Source organism: Myiozetetes cayanensis, unplaced genomic scaffold, assembly GCF_022539395.1.
Source record: "Myiozetetes cayanensis isolate MyiCay16 unplaced genomic scaffold, myiCay2020 scf1, whole genome shotgun sequence".
Lineage (NCBI taxonomy): Eukaryota > Metazoa > Chordata > Aves > Passeriformes > Tyrannidae > Myiozetetes > Myiozetetes cayanensis.
In genome coordinates this window covers 47,141,606-47,162,387 of record NW_026086604.1, presented here as the reverse complement: position 1 = coordinate 47,162,387, position 20,782 = coordinate 47,141,606, and the positions used below count along the sequence as shown (strand labels likewise).

Sequence of the window (20,782 nt, the reverse complement as noted above, 5' to 3'; positions counted from 1 at the left end):
TTTGCTGGTGGTATCTGGAGTAATCCCATTGACTTCCACAGCAGAGCCTTTGGCATCTTTTATTAATGCTTTACACAGCAGTATCCGTATTGTGTACACAAATGATGAAGAAATAATACTTGAAAAATTAACTCAAATACAGTGATTACTTGTGTAATGCTCTGCTGCACTTCCTACAAAATGTATCATTTGCATTCCTGCATATTGAATTTTTCTCATTTTTTGACTGTCTGTGGGATTATTTTAACGTAAGCACTGTAAGGCTTTCTTGTACTTTCTCTTTGAAGTTTCACAAAGGAAGGGGGATGGGACCTTTGTAATCTCCTTAGAATAATTTGAGAAAATGAGTCCTTAAATGTTGCTTGCATTTCTTTATTAACATTTCACACATGAAATAAAATTCCCTCCCTAGGAAGCTCCACAGAGCTCTTAGCTGTTTAGCATACATAGCTCTGTAAAAAACCCCTCCACAAATAACTGTTGCTGCAATATTTAGCTGGTGTTAAGGGGTTAAGTAGCAAACTGAAATTCTCTGAAACACTTGAGGTGCTAAATTTACAAAACAAGACGCAGGAACTGTTTTAAGATCAGTCGTAGTTAGGAAGCTCATTGAACCACCGGCATCTTCCTGGAAACATCCTGTACTTTTGTTTCTTCATCTAGCTTCATCTATTCACAGTCTTAACTGCTTTTTGGTTTTTAGAAACTCTTGCTACAACTTCTTTGTGACTAAGGCGCATTGTCAATCAGTCCGGTCCTCCCCATGCCAGCCAACTGTCCCCTTAATGCAGCAATTCACTTGGATGAATAGTGCTCATACTTTAAGGAGACAATTGCCTACCAGAGAGAGTGCCAAGTTGATTTAACTTTGCACGAGTGTGAAAGAGTTCTTAAATGGCTGCTGTCAACTAGCATTGACCCAGGGCATCAGCTGCTTGAAAATTGTTATAATCTTATTGGGAGTATGTCAGAATTTGTTTAAAATATTTTAGTCAATCACTGCGCTGCAGAGAGCATTAGTACCCCAGAAATGGTTGTCAGACAATTGTCCATGGTGTGTCGGAACTATAGCGGACGTGTCCTGGCCGAATGTACAACATGGCTTTTAAAATGGACTCCTTTTTGGCAGTACATCACTGAATTCGTGAAAGAATACAGGATTCATGTTGTAATCTGCTCTTCCAGTTCCATTTAATGCCACAGCATGTGTATGAAACACTTAGTCAGATGTATAATACACAGTGTAAAACCACAACTGTAGCCTGCCATTACTGTAGGACTTAGAGGGCTGAGCTACCATTTAGCCAACCAGCTGCTGGATTATCCACTACCTGGAAATGTTTAAAACTGGACAGAATTTATGAAAATTGCATCACTTCTTTGCTAGCTAATTTTTTTGGTGGATTTTTAGTTCTAGGGCAGGTTGAAAGGATGCTTACCTTCTACACCATTGCTTGAGTGCAGAGGGTTTAGTGCTGTGCTTTTCTTTCATCCCTGATAGCATAAACATGGGCCTTTTCTTAGCATGGTTTAGAGCCTGATGTTTCTTCTCTGTACTTCTGAAGGGAAGAGAGAAGGTAAAAGACATTAAGGAAAATACATTAAAGAAGAAACATGGAGAACATGCTCCCTGACGTTTCTGTTTCAGGAAAGCCAGGAAATCTGAGAAAAGGAGATATTTCTGTCAAGAGCCTGACAAAATATGGGCATTATCCTAGATGTGTAGAAAGGATGCTATTAACAAAATACTCAGTTTAAAGGAGAGAAAATTTCTTAGAGGCCTAATGGTAAGTAGTGAGTATATTTGGGGGAGGGGAGTAGGGTGTTTTTTTGCTCCTCTGAGATCATTAGGCCATTACAGCTGCAACAACGTTGCTACTAGCTTACATACATTTGTGGAGAAAAAAGAAGCATTGTTATATCAGTGCCTGGCTGGAATAAGTAGTTTGTTAAGCAGTGCTGTGGGATTGTTAGTTGTTTTAGGGTCATTTCAATTAGTACATGTGCAACTATTAGTAAGAGTACTGTAGACATCAAAAGAGAAAAAACCCCACAAACCAAAATCTTAGATTGGAGAAGATGAAGAAAAGGAACTAGAATAACTTGCAAATAGGAAAGACGAGAAATTGATTTGGGGCTGTCAGCATAGCATGGAGAGGAAATAATGCTTAACCATGTTGTGTGGTGAGATGACTGACTGGGTAGATGAGAGCAGAGCAGTAAACGTTGTTGATCTTGACTTCAGTAAGGCTTTCAACTTGTCTCATAGACAAACTGATGAACTACACACCAAGTGAGTGAACAGTGAAAGTGACTGGAAATGTCTGACCTGACAGGCTCAAAGGGTTGGCATCAGTGGCACAAAGTCAGAAATGGCCCAAAAGCTGGTGGCCAGTCGTTAGCAGTGTACCCCAGGGCTCAGGACCAGCACCAGTCCTGTTTAACACCTTTGTTACTGACCTAGGCGGTCATACAGAGGTGCACCCTCAGCAAGTTTGCAGGAGTGGTTGATAGACCAAAACGGGTTGTGCTGACATCCAGAGGGACCTTGACAGACTGGAGGAATTGTCAGATGGAAACCTCATGAAGTTCAGTAAAGGGAAATGCCAAATCAAGCTCCTGTGGAGGAACAAACCCGGGCTGTGGTACATGGCAGGGTCTAACCAACTGAAAAGCAACTGTGCAGAAAGGGAGGTGGGAGTCCTGGTGGGAAAGATGTATATGAGCCATCAACGTGCATTTGCAACAGAGAAGGCCAGAAGTGTGTTCTGGATGCATTAGGAAAAGAGTTCCCAACAGATCAAGGAAGGAATCCTTTCTGAGCACTGGTAAGGCCAGACCTGGATTGCTGTATCTGCTTCTGGACTCCCCAGTACAGGAGAGACATGGACATACTGGACAGAGTCCAGCAAAGGCCACTAAGATGACTCAGAGGCTGGAGAATTTCTCCTGTGAGGAGAAACTGAGGGAGTTGGGATTGCTCAGCTTGGAGAAGAGAATGCTCAGGGGCACCTTATGTGTATAAGTAATCTGATAGGGTAGAATAAAGAGGACAGAGCCAGGCTCCACTTGGTAGTATCCACTGACAGGACAAGGCAATTGGGCACAAATTGTAATACAGGAAGTTCCATTTAAACATCAGAAAAAAAATGTTTGTTTTTTTTTTTTTATGGTAAGGGTGATGGATCACTGGAACAGGTGGTCCAAAAATGTTGTGGAGTCTCCATCCTTGGCAATAACTCAAAACCCAGCTGTACACAGCCCTGAGGAACTTACTGTCACTGACATGCTTTGAGGAGGGGGCTTGGAATAGGCATCCTCCAGATGTCCCTTCCAGTTTCAGCTGTTCTGTGATTCTCATTAAAGGGTTTAAGAGGCCCCCAAACATTAAGTGTGGTAGTTGAAATGAAACAAAATACAGGTGTTGAAAGGCAGAATATTTTTGTGTTTTTTGTTTTGGCAGCCAATTTTTTTGTTTGTTTGTTTCTACCAGCTTTCTTATGACAGCTTGGGAAGAGCGGAAAGAACTCTTTGCAACTTTATTGTTCTCTTGGGTTTCTTAGCTTTCTGCTATTAATATCAAGACTGGGTATGACACTGTTGTCTCATGTGTCCTGTCCTCACTGCTGCAGCAGCAGGAGTGTGGATACTGCTAACTTCTCTGATGCCCGGAAGACTGAGCAGCACAAGAGGCTTTTAAGTTAAGTGTTTTCATCTCATATTTGGAAAGGTGTTTTTTCAACATCTGTATTAGGTTAATTTTTTCTCCTTAATGCTGTTAAAAACTTAGAATGTGAACACTATGCTTGCTCCAATGACTTCTTACTGGTCCTGATAATGTTTTTATTTTGTTTTTCTCCCTATATTTGACTTAAACATACTAGAGCTATAAGCTTCTATTAGACTGTTGCAAAATGTAGAGGTGAGAAAGGAGCTGAAACAGTTGCATATGGATTTAAACACACTGTTATGTCTAACCTTAACATGCTGCCAGTAGAAATATGGTCACAGTGAAACCTAGCATTTGACCTTGAACCACAGAAAAGCATTTGGTAAGTTTGTAAGCTTTGACTCATTTTCAACTCTTTGTCTTTGGACTTGTGATATATTAAAAAAAAAAAAAAAAAGGTTAGAGTTGACACCATGCTAAAGAAAAATTGGGACCTTAGACCTGAAATTTAGATGGCCCATAGAAACATAGGGATGTAAAACTGCAACTTCACACAGTTGGTGAAGCTAAGAATACTTGTGTATATTGGTTTAGTCCATGTCTCAAGTTGCCTGCTTGTTGGTTGTAACTTCCACAGAGGTTCTCAATTCTAGAAAGATGTTAAAAGTTTTACTTCTTTTTGAATGCTGTCTCATTTGCAAATGAATAACTGTGTCTTCACAAGCTCATTTGTTTTTGTGGTAATTAGGACAGCTATTACATAGTTGAATGGCTACTGCTGCACAGGAGCATATATTTATGGGACTATTATTTACAGACTGGAAAGATAAGAGAGTTCTTTTCATACAATTAAATGTTTGTAGTATTACTCTTACAGTAAATCTTTAGCATGTACTGATCCTCCCAAAGACAGTGCTTAAACCTTCTACAGAAAAAAGTGAAAACCACTTTCATATCTTTAGAGGGACTTGCTTTTGCACTTAGATGTACAGCTTTCCAAACATCAAGCAAGCAAGCAAGGATCATTGTACTGTGGACAGCAAGCAGCAAATATAACATCTGGCTAAGATATAATTTCATTTATGTGTGATCTATAGTGCCTTAAGCTGTGACACTGGTTTTGTTTTATTTTATTTGAAAGAAAAAGCTTCAGGAGAGATCTGGGGAACTACAGATCACTAAGCCTGACATCTGTTCCAAGTAAATCAGTCGAAATAATGATAATAACAAAAATAACATAGATAAACATGATGTACTGAAGAAGAGTTAAGAGTCTGCTGTGAAGGGATGTCATGTTTTGCATGAACTTGAGGTTTTGCAAACTCGCTTGAGGTTTTTTAAAGGCAAGCACATGAATAAGTACGATTTGACAGAAGTGGTTTACTTGGATGTCCAAAACCTTTTGACAAGGGCCCCCACCAAAGAATTTTGAAGAAACTAAGCAGCCATAGGATAGAGGGAAAGAACTTTATGGGGTTAAATTAATGACTAAAATATAAGAAAGGAAGAGTTGGAGTAAATAGAGTGGGGTCCCATGTAACAATTCTCCAGAGTTATGTTAATGAAGTATGTTCAAGTTCATAAAGTATATAGAAGAAAAGTGAGCTCACAGACTTTGCTGATGGATTTTAGATACAAAGGCAAACCCTAGAATTGCACAAAGACTTGACATTGCTCAGCAATCAGATGTTAAAATGGCAGATGAAATTTCCCATAAATTGCTTCACGTGTTGTATTTGGAGGTGGGGAGGAATAAGCTTGCCTTCTTGTCTAAAAAGATGAGCTCAAAGCTGACTATTACCTCTAGAAATGGTTAGGGAAAAAAGGAAAATAATGATTATACCGTTTTAAAAAGGGAATTTTCAGAAACCTAATCATCTTATGCAGCTCTGACCTCTTTACCCCTATCCCTGTTATCACCTCAAAATGAATGGAGTTGAAGTTTTAAGGAAGACAAAATCAGAAACATGGAACAATATCTGTGAGTGGAACAGCATGAATTTGTTTCAGTAGAGAAGGTGACCAAAAAGTGGTGTGACAGTGTTCAGCAGCCAAGGGGACCAAAATAGGGAGTGTTTATTCACTGTCTTTTTTTAGTGCGCACACACTAAGAGGTATCTAATGAAAATAGCAGCTGATGAATTGAAAACAGACAAAAGGAGGTGGTTCTCAACAGAACGTGTAATTAAGCTATAGAATTTCTTGCCTCAGGAATTTAAGGAGTCTAAACATTACATCAGTGTAGAGGGAAACTGCCGTGGAAGAATCATCAAATACCTACCTATTCTTGTTCAGGAAATCCTGCTTCTGCAAACTGTTGGGGGATCAGGGAACTTTCTGTGGAAGCATTGCTATATGTGTATTGTATTCTTACATGCTTCACTCAGTATCTATTATTGGCTGCTGTTAGTGAGAGGATATTTGAATGGATATGGACCTTTGGATTTTGCTTATTACAACCATTACTTTGTTGTAAAGCCTACCCCTTTATAATTTTTGTTTTGTTACTCATTTTCCAGAACCCTTTCTAGTTGTAGCACTAAAACTTTGGCCCGCACTGGGGTGCTAAGATATTTAAGGGGTGTTTTAGGGCCACTGGTTACATATTCTTTTTTTTTGCGAGACCTTGTGCGTGCCACCAAAATATAAAATCTCCAAAATATAAAATCTGTTTGTGTTCAGAGCGGGGATAGGACTGCAGGTACGTGTCAGTCAATGGCTTAATTTCATAAGTCTTTATCCTCTTATGGATGCACAGTGCATTTTGGTCATGTAATGGCTATTCTCAGGAAGAGGTGTTTTTGAGTTTGTATAGGTCAAACAGCAGATTATTTCTGCTCTCCCTTCAGACTCCTTTGCAGTGGTTTTGTATTGCGCTTCCCTCCCCCAGACATGCTTATTTATAAAAATATACTACTTTGTGTCTCTAATGACTACTGGAATAATCAAGGGACCTCTCTACTTGTAAATCAAGAAGTAATATTGTGCTGGACAGAAATATTCCGTTTCTGAAGATTTACGTTATTTGAAATGAGGCTGCTGTATAATATAGCTGCCCTGTTCCTTTTGTGAAGGTGGCAGCTTTGCAAATCACAGGGTTTAACTGTTTGGTTCAATCTTAATAGATCATTTTGGTTTAGTAGTATACTTTATTGTGTTACTAATTCTCAAAGCCTTAGTCCCTCCTTTCTGTAGAAATATTTTTGAAGCTTAGACTGAGTTTAAGAATTAGTAGGCTCTGTAATGTATTTTCATCAAGTTACACATCATTTTGAGAAAATACAGGCTTCTCAATAGCTTTCTTTGTGTGGTTGCAGTATTTTAAAATAGTTCTTTGATACTCAGCAGGTGCTGAGATCTGTACAAAGATGTCAGACGCACGTGGGGTTTTATTTGAAAGGTATGCTTATTTTTCCATGAACAGACCTCTATCTGTTGTGCAAGGGAAAAATAGTGAGTGCTAATGTTTTACATACACCTTAAGCTAATTCCAGTTGCTAATTTGAGTCAGTGCTGCTTCTCACCCTGTTGAAAGACAACTTTTCTAGCCTGATTTTTTTGATTTGGTGGTAGAAGATGACCATTAGAAATGCTATCCCACTTAAACCTGTGCATTAGCTGTCAGGAGACAGGCTGGTGAACACCAGCTTTGGCTGCCTATACGTGAGCTAGTTCTGTAGGCTCCCTTTATAGTCAGTGGAGAGAAATAAGCACTTTCACTGCATGATTCATCTCACCCCCAGATGGATGTCTAAATTTGGAAGATGAATTCCACCTGAAGTCCATTACCGAATATAACTGTCATTAGTTTAAACTAGGGAATCATTTTAAAAGGACACTAGCTTGACTGGCACAGCAACTGTGTAGAAGTCTTTTGTTTTCTTCCATGTTTCAGAAATTTAAAATCAGCACTATGTAGCCTGTTTCATATTTTGTGTTGTTTGAAACTGCTCTGCTTTTACAGCAGGTTTGAAACTTAACAAGTGGTATATATTCATATTGCCTATAATTTTTAAGTACTTAGCTCTGCAAGGCTATCTGACTAGTCTTCTTGCCAGCTGGTTTGATTTTTGGGATGAGGGGATGGCAACAGGGACTAGCATAATGAGAAGAGCAAGGCATATAACACAGTTGTCTTTCTGCTCTAAACTACCTGTTAAATTTTAGGAATTAAAAAAAAAAATAAAATTAGGTGTCCTTAAAATCATTGCTTCTCTACTGGAGCCTTTGTCTCTCCACTGGTTGTGCAGTAAGTCTGTGTGAGGTGATCCAGCCTTCAGATTTTCAGATCCAAAAGGTAGTGCAGATACATTCCTTGACTTTTATTTCTGTGTGTCTGGAGCAGACACTTGGAATGGCTGGTATCCTTTGAAAATATTTTTATGCTGTGCCAGGTTCACACACACAAGTCCTCGCCTCTTCTTGTTTCCTGTTTTTAGGTCTTGAATCTTGTCTGTGGCAATCTTCTTTTTTTCTGTCTTTCCTTTTTGAAACTCTGCTTTTTTATGTCATGACTTGTGGAAAACTTTTCCTCTTGATTACACTGATCAAGTCCTGCCATCAGACTCTATCTCTATACCTCAGTCAAAAGTAAGAAACTATTACAATCCCATTGCTACTGTACCAGTTCTGTTTTTCTCTACTATTTATTATACTTATGTTCAGTTATATATCAAGGCTGGTGAAGTTCTGTCAAGTTTGTTGGTGTTTTTTTACATTGAAATGAGTGTTTTTTTAGTTCCTACATCAGCCTGAACATGCTAGAAAAGTAGTTTTGGATTACAAAATAACATTTCAGGTTATTGTATATTACAGAAAACTGTATCCTTTTAACACTTTACTTCACCAGATACAAGCATGGTGGGAAGAGGAGTTCCTCACTAGGAGCTTAGGTTAAATCACTGGTTGGAAACTTGTAACTGAAGGATTATTGGGGTTCCTAAATGGGAGAACTGGATGCTGTAGAGATATCGTGTGGGCTCCTTACTCGTACCAACAAGGATGTAAAGCAGTTCTCAGCTTTCTAACAAAAATAGCAAAAGTTAGAAGTAATAGCTGTGACATGCTGAGGAAAGATGTGAGGACAGATAAAACACGTCACCAGCCCCTTAGCACTCACAGAGAATTTGTCAAATAGAAATGGCTGGGCTCTCTTAGGAAAAAATACCTTCCCTGCAAAAGGGGACATAAGAAACCCCATTAGTCTCTATCAGTTGGGAGTGGCTGGATAATTCTCTCCATTCCTAGTCTGGCACTTTAATGCTGGGTGTTTTATGAGCAGAAAATGCAAACCTTTCAATTTGTGTGATAAGGAGCAATTGCTGAGCTCTCCACTTGATATCGAGTAGGACTTTGCTTGGGGACAATATCCCTTCTTTGAATTGAGTTACAACCATTTAGTAGAAATACAAAGTGCCACCTACTGCTTTCCTGTAGACTGCTCCGAAGTTGTTACTCCTTTCTGTATATTTCTCCTTTCTTCTTACCGTGTATTTGGAGTTTAGTGCTGTATTGTCCAGATCTTACCTATCCTTCAACCAGTCACCAGTGAACTATGCCACTCCTCTGGTGGCTGCAGGTACAGGTATTTACATCTAATTCTGCTCAGTCTTGGAGTTATCACTCCTAGTATTAGTCTTTGTGAATAGCAGTGGATTCTGGCAGCAAGCAGTTCACAAATTGCTCCAAACAGCAGAACCTGTTTTTCAGCAGATTCATTTTGAGTTTAGTCTAGAAGACTGTTTAAAAATATGCAAAATTGACTCTTTAGGCTAACCTGTGGGATGATAGTGTTGCATTGCTTCCTGCTTGAATGATGACATTTAGAAGTATTAACTTTATAAAACTAATGAGACTTAAGGAATTTTGGAAGTTTAGAAGATTTGAGCTTAGCAGAGAAATCCCGTTTCTGCTGGTGAGGGATGATGTGGAACTTTCTCTCAGATACAGCTTCCTATTTGAACCTATGACAAGTTGTTACATACCTGTAAACCATCGTTTAAGAAGAATCAGAACAGTGAAATGAGTAAGAAAACCACATAAAAGGACTTAAAATACCTCTTCCCCACCTTCCAAGGGAGATACGGAATAAGACTTCCTTTCCTTTCTCTTGTTTTATGGAGACATGATAAAATAGAATTATTTTAACTGTTTGTATTTTTTAATTTATTTGCAGTAAATATTTGGTTTTATTGAAAGTTTCAGTCAGAGTTTGTCAAATCGGCAGCAGGGTGTGTATACTTAAGCTCTTTTAATCATGCTGCTTATTTTTTAAGATGAGAAATTCTGTCATTGAAAGGTTTCTATCAGGCAACATTATTTCTTTTTCAATGTTGTTAATTTGTTGTTTCCTTCACTATTACTCATGACTGAAATCCTTCTGACCTATGACCAAAATTTAAATAACTTGTGGAGGTTACTGAGGAGTAAGTTGTTTGATGTGCATGCTTCTGATGAATCCCTAATACTTTCCCTCCACCCTTCAATTTAACATTTAATTGAAATGGAAATATTCTTTCTTCTGGCAATACTTTTGGAGTCAAAAGCATATCGCTGAAAGCTCTGCTTACTAGTTAGGATCCAGCAAATTTGTTACTAAACAGTAGTTATTTAGCCTGAAGAGAATCTTTAAAGATACATGTGTACTCCTGTAAACAAGGTACCAGCATGATTGAGAACACAAAGCAGCCAAGGCATTTTACTTACCTATTTGGAAGAGCATTGCCTGATCCAGTCAATAAAAACTGAAGGATGTCTTTGTGTCGTGGTGTACCCTTTTGTGAATTAACAGGATTTACCTACATGAAATGTGTCAAAACTATTTTCTGTTGGTGTTTGATTATTAATATTCTGTTTCTCTTTAAAGATAATTTATAGCCCTCTAGTTGTTATTCCAGCATCTCTTTGCTCTCCTTTTCGCACCCTCCTCTCATCTATTTCTGTTTTATTTGATGTTCTGTACCATGGCTAAAATTTATCAAAGTTATCAGTTGTGTTCACTTTGCACATCTTCAGGGGGTAGTGACCAGTGATGTGTTTTATATGTTGCTGGATAGTTCACTTATGGAAAATACTGAATTAGAGGGAAGGCCTATTGACTTCTGTGGAACTCTTTTAAAAAGAGAAACAGAAAACTGATGTCATCTTTAGCATATCCTTAGAAGATGTCTGAAGACTTCAACAATTTTTTTGAGCTGTATGTTGATAAAGCTCCCCATCACATGAAATACTAAGATGGTTTCCCTTTGTTTCACTCCATCAAATAAGAACACCCTCAGGAAAAATTTGTCTTTGACATGGTTTTTACAAATGCTTTTATGAATTGTGTTTAAAGCCCTTTCAGTGTTTTCAAGTGGTAGAAAAAAAATCAGCAGATGAGTCTAAAGGAAAGCAAACAAGGAATGGGAAGCAAACACTATGTGGTTTTACATTATATGCCATCATTGCAGGCTTGGTACACCCGGTACAAGTCTCTCTAATTGCTGGTCTGGAGCTGGAAAGGATTGAGTGTTTTGATTCCTTAAACAAATGAAACAACAGGAATGTGAGGTAAAGTAGTATCCTCGTTTTTGAAAGCAAAGAATTAAGATTTTTTTTTTTTTTTAGTAGCAAGTTCATGAAATCGCTACTGAAATGCCTTCATTTGGAACAAAACTTTTCTGTTGAAGACAGAGGATACACCTACTTTGCAGGAGCCAACCCTGGTCTAGAACAAGTGGGTGTAACTTACAATTAAGGTAGTTCTGCTTCCCAGGACAAGGATGTGAGTGCTTTCCTTCTGCAGTGTGCTTGCTGAGGGGCAGCAGAAATGTGTTTGTCCTGCAGAAGCAGATGAACTTGGAAGGTAGAGCTACTGCATGGCTGAGATCCATGCACATGGTAAAACGTAGTGCCAAGTGCTTGCAGGGCAGATCACAGTATGATGAACAGGGCAATGTAATAGCGGAGATAATCATAAGAAACCCTGGGTAGGATAATGGTGAGACTCTTACTGTATTCTGTTGTCTCCATTTTCAGATGAGTGATAGACTTTGATTTTTTTTTTTCCCAAATTTGTCTCACAACTCCACAATTAGTCTGGATTAACTAAGAGTCATGCCTGTTTAATACAGAAAAATTATTATACTTTTAGCAAGAAGGATATGGACCACGCTTTCAGGGTGCAGAAATTTCTATTCCAGAGCAGTACTGAAAAGGGTGTGAGAATCATAAGGGACAGTGGCTGCTGTCAAAATAAATACTACAGATCTCAGATGGGCCCAGGGAACATCATGAATTTCAAAAAGTCAAGTGCAAGGTCCGGCACCTGGGTCAGGAAAATCCCCAGGAGGAATGAACTGAGAGCAGCCCTTCAAGGAAGAACATAAAGATATTGGTGGATGAAAAACTGGACATGAGCCAACTATGTCTGCATGCAGCCCAGAAAGTCAATCATATCCTGGGGAGCATCAGAAGAAGCGTGATCAGGAGGTTAAGGGGGGGTGATTCTGCCCTTCTATTCCACTCTGGTGAGACCCCACCTGGTTCTGCATCCAGCTCTGATATCCCAAACATAAGAACAATGTGGAACTGTTGGAATGGGTCCAGAAGAGGCCACGAAGTTGGTCAGAGGGCTGGGATACTTCTTCTGTGAGGACAGGCTGAGAGAATTGGGGTTGTTCAACCTGGAGAAGAAATGGCCCCAGGAAGAGTTAGTGTGGCCTTTCAGTATGTAAGTGGAGCTTATAAGAAACATGGAAAGGACTTTTTACCAGGGCATGTAGTGACAGGTCAAGGGGTAGCAGTTTTAGGCTGAAAGACGGTAGCTTTACACTAGGTATAAGTAAGAAATATTTTACAATGAGGGTAGTGAGACCCTTCAAGAGGTTGCCCAGAGATATTGTGGATGCCTCATCCCTGGAAGTGTTCAAGGCCCAGTTGCATGAGGCCCTGACCAACCTGATCAGTGAAAGATGTCCCTGCTTATGGTTTTGGGGGCTGGAACTCTAGATGATCTTTAGAGGTCCTTTTCAATCCAAAACATTCTGTGATTAAATGAAAGAAGGATTAAGGAATATCCCTTACCTTGAATGCCATGTTCCTGGTGATCACTGTTAGTGGGACGTGCTGAAAAAACTGAGGGATCTTGGAGAAAATTAGGTGGTTGAGTGACTGGAAAGTTACTTGGTATGGAGTCTAGTGGAATTGCATTATTCTTGCCAAGGGGAAGGTTTAAGAGAGCCATGATCTTTTTACTTACACAGGAAACAGAAACAAGATAGTGGTAGGTCTCCAAGGCAAAGGTGTTTTCTGGATGTTTTCTGCATTAAACTCAGATGGGATATGAAGCATGTACTGTTAGTGGTTACTGTGTTCAAAATTTAGGACTTGTCCAGAATGTGGGTGCACTTTCCATAACAGTCACTTTGAATGCATTTGAGAGTGTGTGTGTGTGTGTACGTTCAAGACTATAAAAGGAAAAATTAATTCAGGGCAGCCCTATGGCCTGTATTGTGCAAGATGCCTGACAAGCTAATTAAGATAATTTCTCCTGGTCTTCTTGCCTATGAACACTATTATATCTGTCAGTGTACAAACAGTAGAACAGCAGTAATGATACCTATTAGGGTAATAATTCTTGTTTAGTTAAAACATCATCCAGCTCTTCCCTTTTAGTAAAGGTGTTATTTAGCAGGTGTCATCTTTCTTTTGTTTAATTTTGAATTTATTTGCAATTTAATTGTACTTTTCACTTTTTTTTTAATGTGCAAAGGAAAAACACAAGCTATTGATTCATGAAGAAAAATGCATATGTGTGTTTGTAATTGTTTATACGTACTTTCACTTTTTGTTTTAGTTGAAAGGTTGATATTTTCCAGCTGGCTTCTTGAAATTCCTGTTGTTCAGCAAAGAGCTAATTGTTGAGGGAGGTCTGGGTATACGGCCTGTGAATAAATGAGCTGCAACGTTGTGTCAGTAATTGGATTTATTTACTTTAATTACTGATTTTTCTTAACATGGTAATCGTGTCAATTGTATTAGGTTAAAATAGCATTGAGAATAAAAGAGAATTTACTTTCAATTTAGGGTGACATTTGGCAAAATTCATTTCTGCAAAGCAGGACTGTTCAAATATCAAGTAACAGTGTGTCAATAATGTCTTAAACTCCATGAGATTCCCTAGCAGTGATGCTGTGCTATAATTTGGATGGGTATAGCAGTCATTTATTATAGGGTCTTTTGTTGATTCATCTCTTTAAGTTCCTACAACTGTTCCTTTCCTTTATATTTCTAAGCTGACTAATGAAGTTGCAAGTGGATTCTTGCTGGTAGTGAATTCCTCTGTTACCTTAAAATATAATTACCACTCCAGCTGAGAAGATGAAAATTATTCATGTGAATTTCAGTATCTCCAAGTTTCTGAGAGCTTGCAAATGTTGTAGTCCGTTTTTCATATGTAGTTCATAGTTGAACATTGAAAGAAATTGTTTCTTAAATTACTTTTTTCAGAACAAAAATGCTGCAATTTGTTCTTCTACCATGTAAGTTTTACTCTACTTTTTCTGCAAGGCACATGTCCCTTGGGAAGGTGTTTTGCGTGCTTCCTGCTGTGAGACCAGTAAAACAGAGTGTTAGTTTATTATAGTAAACAAAATTTAAAAGTCACTTTCTAAATAACTTTTGGATACTTTTTTAAAATAATATACCTGAATAAAATGGTTGAAAACTGAATGGATGAAAATGGTCTAAGATACCAGGCATACTTTTTGTTGTTTTCCAAATAGGATCCAATGAAAATGAAACATTTCTATTTATAAATTGGTTTCTAAATCTGAAATATACTAGATAGCTTTGACAAGGTATATGACATGCCGTAGAATCTGAAACAATCTTTTGGCCAGGCTTCTTAAACATAGCAGACCCTAAGTTTTTAGGATAATTGTAATTATTTGCAGATTAATAAAAGTAGCTGTTACACTAAAAAAAAAAAGGGGGAGCAGAATTGTCCTTTTCTGCATTTATGTATTGACTGTGTACTTAAATGTTCAAGACAATGGAGCAGCAGTAATACTGTCTAGACAATATGTTGGTTGTTTTGTCTGTGGTATCATTTGTTGTCAGAGAAAATGTCTTTGTGTGGTAAGGGCTTGAAATTGTATGCCTAGACATTGTAACTTTAAAAATGGTCTCATGTATGGGTAGTATATATTTCATCATGTAAAATTGCTTTTGCAATTCTAAAATTTTAGTTAGTTTCTCCCTTGTGATCTTGACTGCTGGAAAAGAAAATTAATCCATCAATGTTGTGTATCCATCAGTGTTGTGTATTTTGCAAAACACTTAGGTTTGTCAGCAGATTTTTTGTTGTATGTACAGAAGCACAAGTTATTTTTCACTGTTTCTGGATGTGAACAATATGTTGACTTCATTCAAAATTCAGAATACATCCTGAAAACAAACTTTCTTAATATACAAGTTGTATTTAGCAATTGGTAGAGGTTTTAAAAATTAAGTTTAATTATTTTGACATATTTTCTCTACCCTGCTTTGGGAGTTAGAAGCAACTCCCTCAGGCTCTCAGTCAGGTGTTCCCAGCTAGGCTCTGTGCCTACAGCAGCTGGGTTTGGGGTGTTAACTAATTTTATGTTTTTTGTTTGTTGTTTGTTTGTTTCCCCACCCATCATCTTTCTTTTGTGCTTTCCATTGTTCACCAGCACTCTCTGGGTCCGGCCCTCCAGCCAGCTCTTAACCCAGCAGAGAGTGCACCTGTCCAAGCCGTGGGCTGCCAGCTTTTCCAGGAGTATGTTATGGGAGATGGTGTCAAAGGCTTTGCTGAAGTCCAGATAGACCACATCCACAGCCTTCCCCTCATCCACCAGACGGGTCACCTGATCATAAAAGGAGGTCAGGTTGGTCAAACAGGACCTGCCCCTCCTAAACCCGTGCTGGCTGGGTCTGATCCCTTGATCTGATATTTCTTCAGAGCACGGTTGTTGTGATCTTGTAAGCCAGGTAATTAGCTCCTCTAGCAGAAGGATCAGTCTTAATCATTAATTTAAAGCAAATTTAAAATTCTAAGTCCTGTAAAAAACATGAACTAGAACAGAAATATTATGTGTTTTCAACAGCTTTTAACTCTGAAATACAAAATGTCCACCTAAAAATGCATTTTTATACTCATTGTTTTTTCTCTCTTTGTACAGCATCCTCCATTTGTTAGCTGAGTTTGCTAGCTGTAGCTTTATTAGCACACAGTTTGGGGTTTATTCTGCTGCTTTGAAATCAAGAGTGACCGCAGCAGCCCCAGAATTTTTCCTTTAATATGTTTGTATGGTCATGATTAAAGAGGGCTTGGTCTGTAGAACCGTTAGGATTCAAAAGTTCAGCTTGAATTAGTCACTAATAAAGAGCATGGGTTTAAATATACATTTTAGTGTTTGGGCAAGGTGAGAGCTAGTGGTGCTGGTTTATAGTTGTTTTTTTGGGTACGTATCTCTTGCACAAAGATGTGTGGTAAACATTGAAATTCAAGTAACCTAAACCCTTGCTTCATTGGGTTTTTTTTAATGTTTCTTCCTTTATCTTCACTTTGTGCTCCTTATTAAATCATTAATTACAAGATCATGTCAGTTGCACTTTAAATGCATAATGATACAGACTCTAAGGTCTCATTACACTAATGTGACTGCTAATTATAAAACTGAATCCAGTAGAACATCATTCTTTGAAATGCCTTGGATTGTTCATGGTAAAGTAAGCAAACCCTGCAATTTATGACAGCTCATAAAAAATAAATTATATCCCACGATAAAAACTGCGTAATTTTTAAAAATTGTCTATATTCTGCAAAGAACACAGAGCAATTCTCTTTCGTTTACCTTCCTTTACAAACATAGCAGGTTGTTTTGTAGACAAGAAAGTCCGCTCCCATTTTCATACCAAAGCAGTGACCTGTTAAAGATGGACATAATTAGCTGGATGTTACTAGCCAAAGAGGTTGTTAGGCTCTTTTTTGGTGGTCTTCATTTTTTTCAGTCTATGTCACATCAAATAAACGATTTTTCAATACCACCAGCTGAAACCAGCTGTTTGGCAGATGCTCTACATTGTTTGCCCAGAGTACAAAAGGCCAGTATAGGTTCTGTGTCTCTGGTGACATATGGAATCAGCTCTACACTTGTTTGAGCAAATAGACAGCTGCCAGCTAATGGATCCATTAGCAAACTTCCCACAGAATATACTGTCTTTATCACTGCATGAAATTTTAATAACTTTAAATCATTACTTTAGTTGAAAGTAAAGAAGACCTTTTTGTAAGACATTTGTTTCACAAAAGTGAGGGCACATCTTTTCTTGACAGAAACAATTTATTTTTTTATGCTAACTCTGAGAAGTGAAGGTAGAGTAGCAGTAGAGATCTTCAATTTTTTTTCATCTTTCTATTAGCAATGTGTGAACCTCAAATGAAATTATTTTTCTGTATTATGTAGCATGAGGAGTCATTTTTTAGTTGGAGAATTTTTTTGACTGTTCTTAAGTGGGAGTATATTTGCAGTCTTACTTTATCCTTCTGGAGGGAGATTTGAGTTGCTTGTTCTTCTTACTTTTTCTTCATAGTGAAAAATTATTCAAGTGCTCTTTTTTAACTGTATGACCAATTTTAGTAATCAAAAGGAATGACAAGAAAATGTTGCAACCTAACCTGCCCTTCCTTTAGTGATTTTTCTTTGCTCTACCTCTTGCATTTAGTTCTTGTACAGTTTTAGTACCCAATTTACACAAGAGGTTGAAGAGGGAGCAACTCCCTAGAGCATCTTTCCCTTTGTGGCGCACTGAAACAGCTACATGTGACAGCCATTCCTGGCCTTAACTTGCAGTGAAGTCTCCAGAAGGCATCTGGGGACACGCTGCATTGTAACAGAAGTGCAAGATCAGAAGAGTACTTCCAGTTGGCCCCAAGAAGAAACTCCCAGTTTTTCTGTTTTTTTTTTTTTTTCTAGTGAATGGGTTTTGTTATCAAATCCACTACAGCAATTGAAACAAACCTGAGGCTCTCCCAGCCCTTGGTCTTCAGGGTTTCAGGGGCTAACACCTAGCCCTCAAAATCTTCCTGCTGATGGGTAGAGTACGGGGGGAAAATTAATTGGATGTTTAGAGGCATTTGCAGACTGCATTGCTCTAAAGCATCTGGCTGTAACAAACTCAGTTTATCACCCCAAGTTAAAGTCACCTCTTTCAAAGAGAACTCTATCATCTTTGTTCACCACAGTAGACCTTTCTTGAAGCAGTCCTGATAGTCTTGTGTCCCAAGGAACCCAGGAGTAACTTCTGTAAGTACCAACTGGAAAGGGCAAAGACACATCGGATGAATGAGTAGGTTTCTTTGTGACACCCATCTCTCTGGGCTGGATGGACAAGGCAGCAGACACTCTGAGGGAATTTGTCAGTATCCTAGAATGTGATGGCTCTTGAAGAAAAACTTGTTTTTCTTAGGCTGAAGCTCATCCTTAAATGAAAGCAGAAAAAAACCCCAACAACACAAAGACTTTACTGGCCACACTTTTCAGCTGTTGAACAAAGCTTTCTTCGTGATCTGGCACACTGCTATAAAAAGGAGTTGAGAAGATAAGAGGACAGCATTGACTTTTTTGCAGCTTTCTTGTTCAATATGGGGTTTATTAAGGGTCTTGTGTCATTGTCTGAAGTGTCTGTAGAGTATTGAACAACAATGGACTTACGCACTTTATCTGACTTCTTCAAAAAGCGCAAGTCCGATGAGATTACCAAAATCTCATTTGATGATTGCTTCCTGGAGTACTTTTATTCTTCTGTTGATTTTTGTGGGCATTCTGCTAACCTTCTACTGTCTTTACAGTAATCGTTTTAGCTTCTGTTACTTCTTGAAAATGTTTTAGCATAGGTTTGTTTTCATCCAGAGAGCGGGATCAAGACAGCTGGGCTTGCAGTTCATGCCTTTCTGAACACTGTTTCCTGATAGACCTCCACCCTTCCCCTACCCAAAACATGCGGGTACAGTGATCAGAACCAATAGGTGAATATCTTTTCCAAATTAAAAACAAGCTACTGAAGTTACTCAGGTGGATTGCTTCAGACACCAATCTCCTCTAAAATAGTGATTTAACTAATGGGAAATTGGTGGCTTATGAATAACATACCTTGGGGCAGTGTTTCTTTGAATAGATGGACCTCTACAGAGCAAACATTCTCATCTGAATCTATTTCTAAGCAGACTTCAATGCTTCAGAAAGAGAGACATGAATTTTGACAGAAATGTATTCCTTAATATTTTGTTGCTGGTCAGGCAGAGATTGATAAATATAGTAATGAAGTTATTTCAGTTATGTATATTGTTGATAACAAATGAAGTACCAGAATAATCAAATCCAACTTTGCACACCAGCTGCTTAGGGATTTTTTGTTCTTTATCCAGTAATTTATTACAAGACTAAACAGTACTAAGTCGTAGAGTTTTTTCCCCCACAGGGTGGGCAATCATTTTTTCTTTACTACTTGCTCTTGGTTAATGTTATCTTCCCTCCTCTCATGCCTCTAATTCCTCCTCACAAATGCATGCACGGTATTTTACAGCAGTTTATGTCTATGTTTATCACTTTCAGAAGCTAAGGAGTTTGCTTGCTTAATTTTGTTTTGTAGGTATGCAGTTATAAAAGTAGAACATTTACATTTTTGTTTGCTTATTTCTGAAAGTCTTTGTATTTGAAGTGCTGATTGAATCTCTGTTGTTAATCTCTTTAACCCCTTAAAGAAGATTACCTTAACAGTGAAGTGGCTGGGGAGGGGAGAGGCAAAGGAGAGGCTGACTCTGTTTTCCTAGAATGAATTCAGATCTTCAATAAGGGCTTTTCTCTGTGATACTCAAGTGTTCCAATTGTAACTTCTTGCAGCTAACCCCGGCTTAAGTGGGTGAGCACATGTGGGTGATAGTAGTTACAACTGCAGTACAGCCTAGTCTTGTCACCAGCCATTTGCTCAAATCAGCAATTCCTTGGGCAACATCCAGCAGTTTTACCGGACATGGTAGATTACAATCTTTTTCTTTTTTTCTTTTTTTTCTTTTTTTTTTTTTTTTAAATCTTGAGGTCTTATCAGTCTGTTGCAAGCTAACCAAATGCCAGAATTAAGGGAGGAAAAATATTTGTGGTGGACAGTTAATTGTTCAAATGTGCATATATTTCCCTTTTAATCTACTTGATTAATATAAATAGTGTGTTGGACTTTTGAATTGTGTGCTTAACTTCCACCCAAAAGCAAGGAATCCGTGCTATTAGCAAAGACATATTTGCAAAGATGAGTGTATTTTTATTCAGTGCTAGCAGAAAACATTGATTGAAGTTTTTTAAAAAGAGTCAAAGAAGTAGGCCTCAGAGGAAGGCAAAAATTCAGAATAGGCAGCCACATGGCCAAAAGAAAGTGGTTTGAATTACAGTGTCTCTTTGCTGTGGTAGGGATGTTAAACGGATGTGATTCTGGGTGTTTGACTTCTATTGTGAATTAATAACTAGCTTTTCCTCTGTAGATGTTAAGGCATTTTTTTGTTAGGTATTTAGACACGTTAACATTTCTTATACATGTGTTTGAGCTGTGCTCTGTTGATGTTTGTTCATAGTTAATAAGTTGGCAATAATAGAATAAGTAAGAAAAGTGCTTTGGTGATGATTCAGTATTCTGTGGAAGACTCTCACATATGATTTGTAAAAACGCTGCTTGTTTCTGCATCTGTAATTATATTACGTTGCAGTATTAGGGGCTGAAATGACAGGGTGAATATACTTAATCTTTTTGAGCAGTAAATTTCATATGGTGTTTCACTGGCTATGGACCTTGTTCTTTCCAGGAACTCTGATTCATGGTTCTTGAGGAAATTACAGTATCTTTAATATTGTGATGGTTAGTTATATGGAGGGTATTAGTTTCTCTCAGTGTGACTATATTAAGGCAGTATTTGTTTCAGTAAGATTTACTTAAGTAGTAAATAATAAGTTCCATATTTCTGTGTCTAATAGTTAACAAGGTAAGAGAAATTGAAAAGGAAAAGAATAATTCGACACACAACGAGAAACATGGTGTTTCCCTAATTGTTAGTTAGAGTCC

At 38.1% G+C, this 20,782-nt stretch overlaps 1 protein-coding gene across 1 annotated transcript in view; it reads left to right on the top strand.

Annotated features, from left to right (window-relative positions):
• YES1 (YES proto-oncogene 1, Src family tyrosine kinase) overlaps positions 1–20,782 on the top strand; it is a 48,341-nt gene that overhangs the window by 10,149 nt on the left and 17,410 nt on the right. The window lies entirely within an intron of this gene.